The 13,939-nt window shown below is 33.4% G+C and overlaps 1 protein-coding gene and 1 long non-coding RNA gene across 3 annotated transcripts in view; one reads left to right on the forward strand and one right to left on the reverse strand.

Annotated features, from left to right (window-relative positions):
• The window catches only part of LOC127881615 (uncharacterized), a 136,491-nt gene extending 125,099 nt beyond the window's left edge, over positions 1-11,392 (forward strand). For both annotated transcript variants that reach the window (XM_052429656.1, XM_052429660.1), the window contains one exon: positions 10,779-11,392. The gene's annotated coding sequence lies outside the window, so the exon portion shown is untranslated. The remainder of the gene's footprint in view (positions 1-10,778) is intronic.
• Positions 5,376-7,644, reverse strand: LOC127881703 (uncharacterized). The gene is made up of 5 exons (XR_008050196.1): positions 7,571-7,644; positions 7,171-7,239; positions 6,717-6,917; positions 6,391-6,522; positions 5,376-5,596 (listed from the first exon to the last, which is right to left on the reverse strand). It is a non-coding gene; the product is annotated as an uncharacterized LOC127881703 (long non-coding RNA).
• Positions 11,393-13,939: the final 2,547 nt, after the last annotated feature.

Consider the following 13,939-nt stretch of genomic DNA (forward strand, 5'->3'; position numbering starts at 1 on the left):
TACAACTCTTTCTCGGCGTGGATGCGGAAAATGCGGCAGTTATCAGGTTTATCGTTGTTAAGAAAAACTGGCTTGAAACGCGTGGTACTACCCTTAGTTGTTCGCAAGCGAACAACTAATAACCAAAATATCTGAGCATTTGGATTTAATAGATAATGTTTTAAAGCGTTCACTCTTTAAATACATTTTTTACACGAATCCTACATATGCAAACAACTTTGAAAGAATTTTACCAGAGTATCATTTCTTTTAATGTTTACCAGCGGCTTATGAACAGTTGTTATAAAGTTTCCTCAAAATTAGAAGTCATCATTGAACAGTTACGCGCGCCATAAGTCCACAAATATTAAATATGTAAAACAAGTATATTTCCGCGCTGAAATAGCCAGGTGCATTAGAGTCACATGCCGATTAATATGTTTAAACAAATTTATAATTTCGCCAATTATTTTGTTAATGCGAACCATAAACGTCCGAGATTAAACGTGTTTACTCATAGTAATGAGTATTTTTATTATTCGCTATTATATCAATAGTGTGAAATCATCAACATCATCATCAATTAAATATTCTTTAGTAACCTCTTTAATATTAACAATACATTCCATATAAATAATTAAACAAAGACTAAATTAAGAACGTTTGTTCGTATTTGACATGGCTGTCTGTATATAAATGAAAAAAAATCTTCTCCATGTCTCCAATGTAAAACGAAACTCGACCTTAATGGCACCGCTCATTTGAGGAGTCTCGAAACATCCGTAAACGTTGCGACATCTCTTTTCAGCAAAGATAACTGTTCGTCTTAAAATGAAATCTCTCATTAACTTATTACTGAACTAACAATTTATTTGAATCTATTATTTTCATCGACACGTACACACTTTAAAATAATGTAACCGCCTATGTGGACACATAAATGTGCATAAGAGCCAAAAATACACACCTCGAATGGCGAATCGGTAGATATATAAGATAGTTAAAAACATACATTTTATACATTAGTCGTCAAATTTTCACATAATGACATCTTTTGCAACTTTACTCAATATGACAGTCATTCTCTCCCGTTCCCTTCTGGTAAAAATGTTGTTGTAATAGACTTGCATTGATGAGCATACACAGAATCTTTTCTTCATTTTAATAGCATGAAAACGCTATTTACAATCTGATCGACACTTACAGCATATTGTATATCATGGAGTCCGAGAAAGTCCTGTCATTCTTTATTAACATCTTCAAAAACTCGCTAAATTTAATTCAAACATTTGTTGATATTGCATCAAGTATATTGCTTATCGGACACAAGAAAAATAACTTATTAAAATATATATTTCACCTTAAGTCGAATGAAACTTGTGTTTGTTTTTCTTTCGACTGCCGATATACGTGTGATATTATTGTGGGTAACACAGGGAGATAGCACGTACTAGTAAACGCGTGTGAAAAGAAAAGTCGACGTAATCTTTGAATAGTCGAGATATGAATACCATTTTATGTGAATGCAGTTCTGATTTAATAACCGACAAGTGCGCCCCGATTGTACTTATATATAATTCCAACAATTAAAGAAATGTTAACTCGAAACAAATGTATGTATATATCCCTTGTTGTCATAGGATCGGCCCTCCTCATAGTATCGTGACTTTAACGAAAAACCCTCAGAGAAAACATAAAACAAATATACTTGTTTGACATGTATGATATTTGTCGTCTTATGGCGCGCGTAAATGTTCAATGATGACTTCTTATTTTTAGGAAACTATAACAACTGTTCATGAACCGCTGGTAACATTTAAAAGAAATGATACTCTGGTAAACTTCTTTCAACGTTGTTTGTATATGCAGGATTCGTGTACAAAAATGTATTTAAAGAGTGAACGCTTTTAAACATTATCTATGAAATCCAAATGCTCAGATATTTTGGGTATTAGTTGATCGCTTTCGAACAACGAAGGCTGGTGCCATGCTTTTCAAGCAAGTTTTTCCCAAGTACGATAAACCTGATAACTGCCGCATTTTCCGCATCCACACCGAGAAAGAGTTGTATAAATTATGCCAGAGGTTTGAGTTCTTCAACTTTGTTCAATTACAAATGGAAACATAATGTGAATATCGTGTTAAATTTTTTAATAGAGCGTATATAGGATAGTCAATGTTAGAAATATACGCGTGGCGGAAGAGATTATTTATGTATTGATTAAAATAGTCCACTATCTGCTGCGTCTTAATCACGTGTATTTTTTTTTCTCAGCACAGGTCATTCATGATCTGAGGCTATTATTATATGCAGGATAATAAAACTACTGCTGATCAAAGAGTTCAATATACTATCACGCGTCTATTGCGTAACTTTGTTGATAGTGCTTGCTACTATAGCGGGGTTAAATTTGATGTCTGGGGAAACGTTATTTTGTCCTCAACAGGTAGCGGCGATATCTCATGTATTCTCAATTGCACGGGTGATAACAACGCAATAGTATAAGGTTAAGCTTGTTTATATTTACAATTCTCGATTTATAAAAACGGTGAACATCAGTTGCAAAAATGCTGACTTTGAAAAACAGTTTGATATTTACGTTTCTAAATACATGTTATTAGATTAAAAACAAACGTTTATCTATTGAGTGTGTTTTTTCACTTGTAAGTCACATATTCACCGCATGAAATGTATGTTATTGTAGTCCAAATCACACATTAGTGTGTGTAGATACAAATTATACTACGGGAGTTCACATTATATGGCTTATTATGAGTTTATTTTTCCACCAGCGAAATACATCGTATGTTAATATTTAGCTCATAGTTTTCTTTAGAAACATTGAAATCACACATTCCTAGCCGCGTCATGCGTACATGGGTCTTATGGCGTTTCGGCAAGCGTAGCTCAAGCCCAGCCTGAGCATTTGCGTAGTCTGGTCAGAGGCGATGCTGTCCGTTATAAAATCACTCAAGGTGTCTCGTTATGTATCTCCTGATCAGTCTGAGAGATGAGCAGGCTGGTGGGCTATAGCTATGATGAGCGCTTATAGACCCATTTTCGCATGACGCGGGTCTTTTTAAATCTCATTGGTAATTGTAACTAGCATATTTTAGCGCAAAGCATTTTGATATAACATTGAATTCAAAAAAGCAAACACAGCAAAGTGGCAAATAAGGGTAGCCTATTTAGGCGTTCAGGAACGATTTCCAGACGTGCTGACCGAGTACGGCAAACATTTGTGGTTCGATAATTCAACGGTGTTCTCTAAACGTGGCACGATACTTTTTTGAATTCTTTCTCATCTTGAAAGCAAAACTGTGTTTATCGAAAGTCAAATTATGTCTTCCCCAGACGATTTAGTGACCGAGTACAGACCCTGAAATTCTGCGAGATGGAATTTAACGCGTTATTGTAACTGGGCCACAATTTGTGTCTATAAGTCGTTTGAACATGCAGAGAGTATTGCGGAATTCCATACATTGAACAGTGTTACATCCTTTACGTTGCCCACAGACACAGTGATGCAGCCGAATTTCAGTGGATTTCTCTCGAATCGGCCTGTAAAATATTCGAATGTATTCATTCGTGCCTGCTGGCGTTATGTAGAAGTCATTTAAGGTAAAAATCTGGGTAAAACAGCTACGCCGAAAAAGCACTCGAGTGTTCTTGACCAGTGTAAAGGTAAGATACTGGTTGACAACGTGTGAACTACTAGGGTAACACGTAATGCATCAACAACAAAGTAAGGGTAAACAGTTCTGTCTCTATGACTACCTACTTCGTGAGACGAAAACTATTGCTCGCAGACTTATTTTTTTATTTATTTTCATCAATTATCTTATTGTATATTTTGAATTGTATATGGTGTCAAAAACGTTTTGTAAAAGGAATTTCCAACATGAAATTATATTCTGCGTGTGATAGGTATTCGATATTCTATCAATATTCATTTAATATGATGGTGATTGCAAATTTTATTTTATATTAACTGATTCTCATTATACCATTTTCATCATATTTTTAATGCTTTCAGAACTTTAAAAAAAGAGACATGTTGTTGTTATTTTGTCTAAATTATCCATGAGGATAAACAGTGCACACACATCTTGACCTGTGCGTTAAGACACACTCTTTATAAATTTGAATGGGTTGTGTTCTTTTCAAACTTGCGTTTTAAAAAGCTATAGCATACTTTTCAAAAATGAGTTGCGTCTTAGATTATGCAAAAGCGAACAACATCAGTGCCTTCAGCGCTTTGATATTACTTTGCTAAGTAATCATGTATGTGATTAGGTTTATGCCCCTGGAGTCATATTTGGTAACGTAAAATGCCTAGAAGCAAATTAAAATCTTCTTATACGTTTCATAAAGATAAACATAGCGTCTGAATAAATGCCATCGCCCATTAGTTGCTGAATGAAAGGGGAGCAAACATGAATTTATCACAATCCGCAATACAACCGTGACTTTTTTGCGACGGTGTATAAGCAGACAATATGGAATTCAGCATTAATCAAAATGAACAGTTTTCAACATGTTTTCAAGCTACTGCATGGTTGAGAGTAAATCTCATTTGCGCGAGTTTCGCACGGCAGTTTCTAATTTAAAAAACATGTCAGTGATTTCTGTGTGAACATCAACGTTCTCACTGAACTCAGGTTGAACAAAAGAATATCATAACCAATGTATTTTATTTAAATATATCTTAGAGTAAATTAAGATGATTTGTTTTAGAGACTATAATATTGCATTAGCTGAATTTATTCGTAAACTGTAACAAAACCACAATGCGTTAATACTTAGAAAATTAAGACTGCAACCGAATGCGAATGTATCTTTAAACTTTGAATGTTAGAAAAAAAGTTGTATACGAGCATCGGTTGTATAAATTGTATTTTGATAGTCAGTACTTATTTGTAGAGGTTTAACTGGGTTCGAGGAACATGTATAATACGAAGGCTCGGTTAAAAGGTGGATATGACAACACGGTTTGGTATGTAGGTTTATCTCTTTTATTCGTTAATATTAATTAAGAAACCGGCTATAAGTGGCGCTCAAGTGCCTACAAAAAACCACACTGTTCTGGTTGATCTAGCTTTGCCAGTAGGTCGGCACAACGGCTTCATCAGGCATGCGCAAGTAACCGGAACTCCCATACATGTACACTCCCTATGACATATTCTGTAGACACATGGCACACGCACTTTCAAAGTCAGATCATGCATCAGTTATATACAAAGCTCACCGCTTGAAATGTCTGCTCTCTGTATGTGAAATCGTTAGATTGTGAAATTTTGTATCTGTTGTAGTTGTTTTAGCGTTTGAAAAATATATTTTGTGTATTGATAAATGATCTTTGAAAGTGATATGCAGATACAAACTAAATGCGGTCTACAGTACACGACTGGTTTAGATTTAATTTTTTACAAATATTTTTTTTCCACGACAAATCCTAAAGATATAGAGTTATTTACAAACGGCAGACAATCGTCCGACAAGTCAATTGACCACTGCAGCACTGAAGGGTTTTCTAGATGAGTAACAGCAGCACTGTCGTCACCATGACAATGAAGAATTTCGTCATTCTCAAATGTCCTGCGCCGTTGTCAGGATCTGAAGATTATTTTAAAAGAGTAGACTCATTTAAATATTATATAACTTATTTGAATGCATTAGCAATTGATGTTTCGGGTTTTGAGCACAACTTATTTGTAAGGATAATATGTAAACGATATATTCTATATAATTGTGAAACATATGCACATAACGTTAAACACACTTATTTAATAGGTACTTATAGAAGCAGTTTGTTAATCACATTGAAAAATGCAGTCCCAACATGTTCACTCAAGTGTAAAGTAAAGAGATAATTAGTAAGCGGGAAATACAACATCCGCTTGTGAATGTGTTTGATTAAAAAGTGGTCGTTGGAATAAAAATAAAACGTGCATATAAACCGAATGGATTTGGGGGCTTAGCCAATTTTGTTAAAGTGGCGTTCATAGGATAATACGAATTGATTGATTATCAAGTTTGTATGATTTTCCAAATGAGACTTTCACTAGAATTATATGTTTATAAATATACAAAATTGCACTTGAGACACTGTTCTCTGGCTCTGAGAAATATATAGTTAAACATGGTAAAGTCATTATGAATGAAATTGAATTTCGCAGATTTTGTGGGCGCTAGTTCGAGTCTCCACCGAAACTTGTTTTGGACAATAATTTGGACACCGTTTCCATTTAACATTAACAATTATCATTACATTATTGCCGCAATATTAAAAATATGTGAGTCAAAAGTGGGAACATGCATTTTTTAATGTATGACTATATATCGGAGAAATATACTGTCGATATGTCCATTTAATACTACACGCGTTGTGATGTTAGTTTTTATTGTACCTTTGTTGCACTTTCCATTATCTGCAGTATAGCCATCATTATAAGCGCAGACCAGTGTGGCTTGTTTGCCTGATACACAGCTTGCGTTTGAAACACACTGCTGTAGGCCATTACTGCGCTTTTTTCGCTTGCCTATATATATATTCTAAATGGTAAGGAATTTAAGCCAAACGGGCAATAATTCGCACTTAAAATTCACATACTTTTATGATTATTATAAACATTTGTAAGTTTAAACAAAGTATCAAAAACGTCGTAGCGCAAAATAATTATCATATTTTGTCATACTTTACCACCGATATTAGGAGGACAAGTGGTACACTTACGAGTAGTTGTAGGTGTCGTAGAAGTTGTTGTTGCTGTAGTAGTTGTTGTTGTCGTAGTTGTTGTTGGTGCCGCAGTAGTATTCGATGATTGGGAAGTTGCACCTGGCTGGGTTGGTCTAGTGGTTGTGATTGTTTGGGCAGGTGTTGTTAAAGTTATTGCGACGGTTGTTGTAGTTTCTTCTGTGCATATTTGACCGGCCTCTTAACATTGGTACAAAACAATTCATACATAAACATAAATTTAAATGTCACCAACTTTATTTAATGAGTAAGACAAGACAATGATCTTTAAATAAGAGAAAACCGATGCGTGTGTTTAAATATATTAGTTTATTTTACTGCTTAGCATTCATTACAAATACGTGTTCTATAACAAATGTAATTTTCGAGGTCCTTTGTTTTATATGTAAAATTAAACTGAATAAATACTTCCGTATAATTAATAAAGACTGACGTATATGACAGAAATCAGTTTCACAAACTGTGGTATTATCTGCACAATTTACCGTTGCATTACATGGACCTGAAAGAAAAGATAACCAAATAAAGAATAACGTCCGAAAATGTCTTTTCAATGTTTAAGAAATTATCCACGGGAATCGATGGTTTTGACATTTGTATTTAATTAATTCTACTGATGCTGCATTGGAATAATTTTTGATAAAAGATTTTTGAGTATTTTCCTAATATATATAATAATGAATAAATACTAAATAAATTAAGAAAACATCTAAGTGCTTAATTTTATTTGAACATTTGGACGGAGTTATACGCGTGTCAGAGTATACGTAATATACCTTAAATTCGGTCATTAAAACATTAAAACGAAGTTAAAAATATATTGGTTTACGTACTTTGCAAATTACATCGCACAATGTAGCAACACGACAGAAATACCACCGCCACCAAGAACGATAATCTCAAAAAGAATAATATTCGAAATTGTCTTCTTAATTGTCAAGACGTTCATTTTAAAGGAATAATCTAGCGGAATTGGTATCGATTACTTTGACTTTCGTATTTATTGCATTCTACTAATGTTAATGTTGAAAAAGTTGTATGTGTTTTCCAAATAATAATAATAATAGTAAATACTAGCAATACATAAATGAAGAACAACCTAAGTGCTAGATATTGTGTACTCATTCGGACGGAGTTTAAAGCGTGGCATGTTAAGTGCTAAAGTCACGTTTCTATTTCGTTATAATGCGATGCTCAACTTAAATACAACTTGATGAATTTTCATATTCATATTTCATAAATATTTGTTCTTGTACCGTGCTTTAGCAACGTCTGCCATTGGAAAACGAAGAAAACGCAGCACTGGCCAACAGGAGTGTTTTTCAAACGCAAGTTGTGTATCAGGCCAACACACCAACAAAACACTAGTATGCGCGTGTAATGATGGCTATACTGCAGATAATGGAAAGTGCAACAAAGGTATGATAAACACTTACTGCACAACGCGTGTAGTATTAAATTGACATATCGACAGCATACATTTCCGAAATATAGACGTATATAAAAAATGCTTGTTCCCGCTTATTATTAATTAAGCAGTAACAAAATAATGATAATGTTAGTTAATGCAAAATGAAAAGGTTGTCCACATTTTCAAACACAAGGTCCCAAAAAGTTGCGAAGTTCAATGTCATTTACCGATACTCTACAATGTTCAACTTGATTTTACTCAGTCCGAGAACAGTATCTCACCTCACTTAAAAATTTGTAATATTAATAAAAATAATATTTTTCATTCAATAAAAGACATACAATGTATACATGTGTATGATTATAAAACAAAGTGATACCATGTAGCAGCAATAATGTTCAAACATGTTATACAAGATATGCTAATATATACTTTTTTGTTTTTGTGGTTTCCTTTTGATTTAAACAAGATTAATATGTTGTTTTTTTCTTTTGGTTGGTTGCAAAGAAAAACAGAATAGTTATGAATAAGGATGAGTTGCATAAAGTGGGTACAAAGCATACTGGACTTGTTTATGAAAGTTTAACGTGTTTCCATTTTTGTTTAAATATATGAAGAGTATCATTGTTTAGGGCAATTCCTTTTTCAATTCGAATCTTCAATTTTAAATAATTGATGAAACAGTTCATTGTTGGTTTTTGTTTTCTGTATTTCATGCTGAATATAAAATATTTCATTAATATATAAAGGATCTGGCACGAGTTGTCATATCATACCATACTTTATTAAACGATTTCAGTAATTTTGTTAGTAAGCGACCCTTTGGCGAGCTTATTAACGAATTTCCTGGACGAGTTTAATAAAATATGATATGATATGACAACGAGTGTCAGATCTTTTTTATCACATACTTTTAAATGAGCAAATTAAATAAATATTTACGCAAACATAATGATACATCCCGAATGTTGTTTACATTTCGTGACGTCATTTGACGTTGCAACGTCATTTCATCAAAATCACAAAATGCGATTGGTCAAAAAACGAAAACTAAGCCAATGAAAATGCTTTAAAATGTTGTATTACACATGTGTAATAAAAAAAAAGCATGTGATACAATTATGTAATTCACAGCGTTATTAACCTCTTGTATTTTGAAGGTATTTAACCCTAAACTGATGTCTCAGAGAGATAGTTTAAACTTTAATTGTTGTTTCTCTAGAAAGGTTGTCAATTGATGCCATAGAGATTGAAAATGTTTACACTCCCAGAAAAGCTGTTCTATTGTTTCACTATGTTCACTTAACATATCACATAGATTTGTGTTGGATAGGTTGCACTTAAAAAGATGTTTATTTGTAGCTATGATTCTCTGGATGTATTTATATTCAAAGTTTCTCAGTTGATTTATATGGCATTACAAATATTTGTTTCCAATTATAATTGTTTCTCCGAGAAGGTTTTGCCATTTAGTTTGAGCTTTAGAGATTTCGGCAGGGTTTTTAATTTGAAGTGTGTAAAATATTTTGTTCGTTTTGTTTTGTTTTGCAATAATGTTTTCTACGAATGTCTTTAGTACATGGTGTGTTATTTGTATTGGTTATAGCTTTAATATGTATGGGTATATTTTTGATCAATGTGAAGTACATCAGGACATTACTTGTACATATTCCGAATATGTAGCATAAGTTATCAAAATAATAGAAGTCGTTTATCCTGTAGTCGTACAACTGATCTACATATTTAATGTTTCGTTCGAACCAATGTTTATAGAAAAAAGTTTTTTGGTTAGTAGTTATGGCTTTATTGTTCCATAGAATGATTTTACTGTTAATTTTGGTTTCTAAGTTATGAGTAACTTTCCACCATGCCGATAGAATATTTGATAGAAATGTGTTTTTGGATGAAATTACATCTAAGATATTATTGTCGATATTACATTCAAAAAGTAAGGAGTCACCATATGTTTTAAGAATTTTCTAGTAAAATAATGTCCATTTACTCGTATTGGTATTAACTCAATATCTTTTAACCCAACTGCATTTGATTGCATTCAGGAATGAATCTATATCCGTTAGTCTGATACCTCCATATTCTACTGGTTGTATTTATTGAGTTCGCTTAAATTTATCAGGTTTACCGTCCCATATGAAATTAAATATTTCTGATTTCATATCTTAATAATTATGCTGAGAGTCTTATAGTGAAATTCATACCAACTTGATAATCAATCGATAAGTAATATCCTTCAAATGCCACTTTAACCAAATATACTTAGCCTCCAAATCCATTCGTGTTCTATGCACGGTTTATGTTTATTCCCACGACTCCTCTTAAATCAAACACATTCTTATGCGGATGAGTTATTTCCCGCTTAGTATTCATTTAATACCTAACGGTGGTTTTCTCATTTTGGGACAGCAATTTTTTAAGTTGATAAACACACTGTTGGTAAAAGCTCCTGTAAAATAAGTGCGTGTAACGTGCTGTGCATATGTTTTCACAATTACATACAACATACCGAATACTAAAAAAAAATATTCAACAAATAAGTTATGATCAAAACCCGAAAAATAAATGCATAGGTTACATACTGTATAAATGAGCTTTCTTTTTTAAATAATCTTCAGATTCTGGCAATGGCGCAGGACCTTTGAGAGTGACGGAATTTTTCACTGTAATGGTGACGACAGGCCTGCTGTTACTCATCTAGCGAGCGCTTAAGTGCTGCAGTAGTCCATTTACTTTTCGGTACAACTGGCTACAGTTTGTAAATAATGCTATACCTTTTTAGGATTTATCATGGAACAAATATTTTGTAAATACTTAAATCAAAACCATTCAAGAAGACCACATTGAGTTTGTATATCACTTTGAAAGTTCATTTATCAATACAAAAAATATCTTTTAAAACGCTAAAACAACAACAACAGAAACAAAACTTTCACAAACGTACGATTTCACAAACAGAGAGCAGACACTTCAAGCGGTGTGCTTTTTTCCGATTATTGATGCATGAACTGGCTTTGAAAGTGCGTGTGCCCCTTGTCTACAGAATATGTCACCGAGTGTGTACATGTATGTGAGTTCCGGTTATCTGCGCATGCCTGATGAAGCTGTTATGCCGACCAACTGGCAATTTCAGATCAATCAGAACAGTGTGGTTTATTGTAGGCATTTGGGCACCACTTTTGGTCGGATATTTTATGTAGCGAATAAAAGACATAGTCCTACATGTTAAAAAGTGTTGTCGTATCTTCCTAATAACTGAGCCTACATGTACATATTATACATGCTCCACGAAACCTGTTATGCCTATATGTATGAGCACTATCTCACAAATAATGCTCACGAATTATAATTATACTATTTTTTGCAACACTCAATTCAAAACAAATACAACATTTTAAATAAAATGGTACGTACAGTAAGAATGTTCACGCCCGCCCCGTTTCATAGTTTGCACGTTGTCTAGTTAAAGAGTCGTTTATCGCAAATTCAGTGATGCTTTTGATACGGGCGGAAATAAGCAATATTAGAAGCATCAAAAGTGGTTTAATATTGTCGACCAGACCTCTATTATGGTAATGCTAGTTTGCATATGAATATTGCATTAAATGCATGCATGTAGATTTCACGTGAATATTGCGATACATTTTTAAACTACTTTTTTCCTCGAAAAACAAATGCCAAAAATCATAAAGACACGACACACACATGTCAATTATTGTTTTCTTAATGTTACAGTGTATACTTTTGACGCACAAAACAACTGAATGTATATACATGTGCGCATGATTACAATCAATCAAGGGAGATTACTATCCTGTCTTTTCGGACGAAATGTGTAGGGGTTATATTACATGAAAATGTTACCTTGTCTGTGCGTATTTTTGAACATTTAAACAATCACCAAAAAGTCACGATTGTATTACGGATTGTGATTTTTAAATTCATTTTTGCTCCCCTTTCATTCAGCAACTTATGGGCGTTGTCATTTATTCAGACGTTATGATTTTGAAACTTTTAAGTATATTTTATTATGCTACCAGGCGATCAAGACATTTGACGTGGCCAATTGAGACTCAAGATGCATGAACCTTGTCACATACATGACTACTTAGCGATATACAATAACATACAAAATCTGAGCATTTGGAATTCAAAGAAAATTCATAAAGCATTCACTCTTTAAATACATTTTTGCACTTGTATCCTACATATGCAAACAACTTGTATTCAGATTACCAGAGGATCATTTCTGTAAAATATCGTTAAAATTTTACAAGCGGTTTAGGAGCAGATGTTATGAAGTTTCCTCAAAATTGAAGTCATCATTGGAAAGTTACGCGCGCCATAAGTCCACAAATATCATATATGTCAAACAAGTATATTACCGCGCTGAAATGGCCCTGTTCGTTTAAGTCAAATGCCGATTAATATATGTAAACAAATGTATCATTCGACCCATCATTTTGTTAATACGAACCAAATTATCCGAGATGAAATGTGTTTACTCATAGTCATGAGTATATTTACTATTCTCTCTATATATATCAATACTTTTAAGCCCTCAACATCATCATCATCGATGAAATCCTCATAAGTAACCTCGTTAATCTTAACAATACTTCATATATTCATTATTTAATCAAAGACTAAATTTTGAAGGGGTGTTCGTATTTGACATTGCTGTAAGCAGATAATTGCAAAAAATCCTTCTCCTTGTCTCCAATTTAATACGAAGCTCGACTTCAATGCCACCGCTCATTTTAGGGGTCTCGAAGCATCAGTAAACGTTGCGGCATCGTTCTCCAGCAAATGTACATGTTCGTCTTAAAATGCAATGTCACACTAACTTAAGATTTAAAGGACAAATAGATTACAATATATTGTTATCATAGCAAACATACATACATAATGTAGCCGCTTACTTGAACACAAACGTTTTCATCAGAGCCAAATACACACCTTGCATGGCGAATGTTTAAATTTATAACATAGTAAAAAACTTAAATTTCATATATTTAGTCGTCAAATTTTCAAAAAATGACATGGTTAGTTTACTCAATATGACGGCCATTCTCTCCCGTTCCCTTCTGGTAAAACGTTGTTGAAATAGACTTGCATAGGTAAGCTTTCACAGAGTATGTTCTTCATTTTAATAGCACGAAAACACTATTTGCAATCTTCAAGACACAAAACTTATTGTGTATATCATGGAGTCCGAGAAAGTCCTGTTATTTTTTAACTTATTAAAATATATATTTATCCTAAAGTCGAATGAAAATGTGTTTGTTTTTCTTTCACCTGCCGGAATACGTGTGCTATTATGATGGATTACACAGGAAGATTGCAGGTACGCTTAAACGCGTGTGAAAAGAAAAGTCGACGTAATCTTGTCGAGACATTAATAAAATTAAATGTGCATGCAGTCCTGATTTTATAACAGACACGTGCGTCACGATTCCAAAAATTAATGTGAACTCGAAACAATTATATGTAATTATCCCTTATTCGCATAGTATCGGCCCTCCTCATAGTATTGTGACTTAAACGAAAATCCTCAGAAAGCGCTGGAAAATGAATTTGTGTATTATTTGTATCATGTTTAATTTATGTGATGGTTATCCATGGCTATTACGACAATCATTTTCATGATGTCCGGTGTTCATCAGAAAGTAGGTTATGTTTATTCCAGGGTGATGTTATGCTTTTAAAACTACGTAACACACAATTATTATAAGTTTTTATAGATCAATAGTGGCTTCATCAAATGTTTTATATGCCG

Source organism: Dreissena polymorpha, chromosome 5, assembly GCF_020536995.1.
Source record: "Dreissena polymorpha isolate Duluth1 chromosome 5, UMN_Dpol_1.0, whole genome shotgun sequence".
In the NCBI taxonomy this organism is placed as follows: domain Eukaryota; kingdom Metazoa; phylum Mollusca; class Bivalvia; order Myida; family Dreissenidae; genus Dreissena; species Dreissena polymorpha.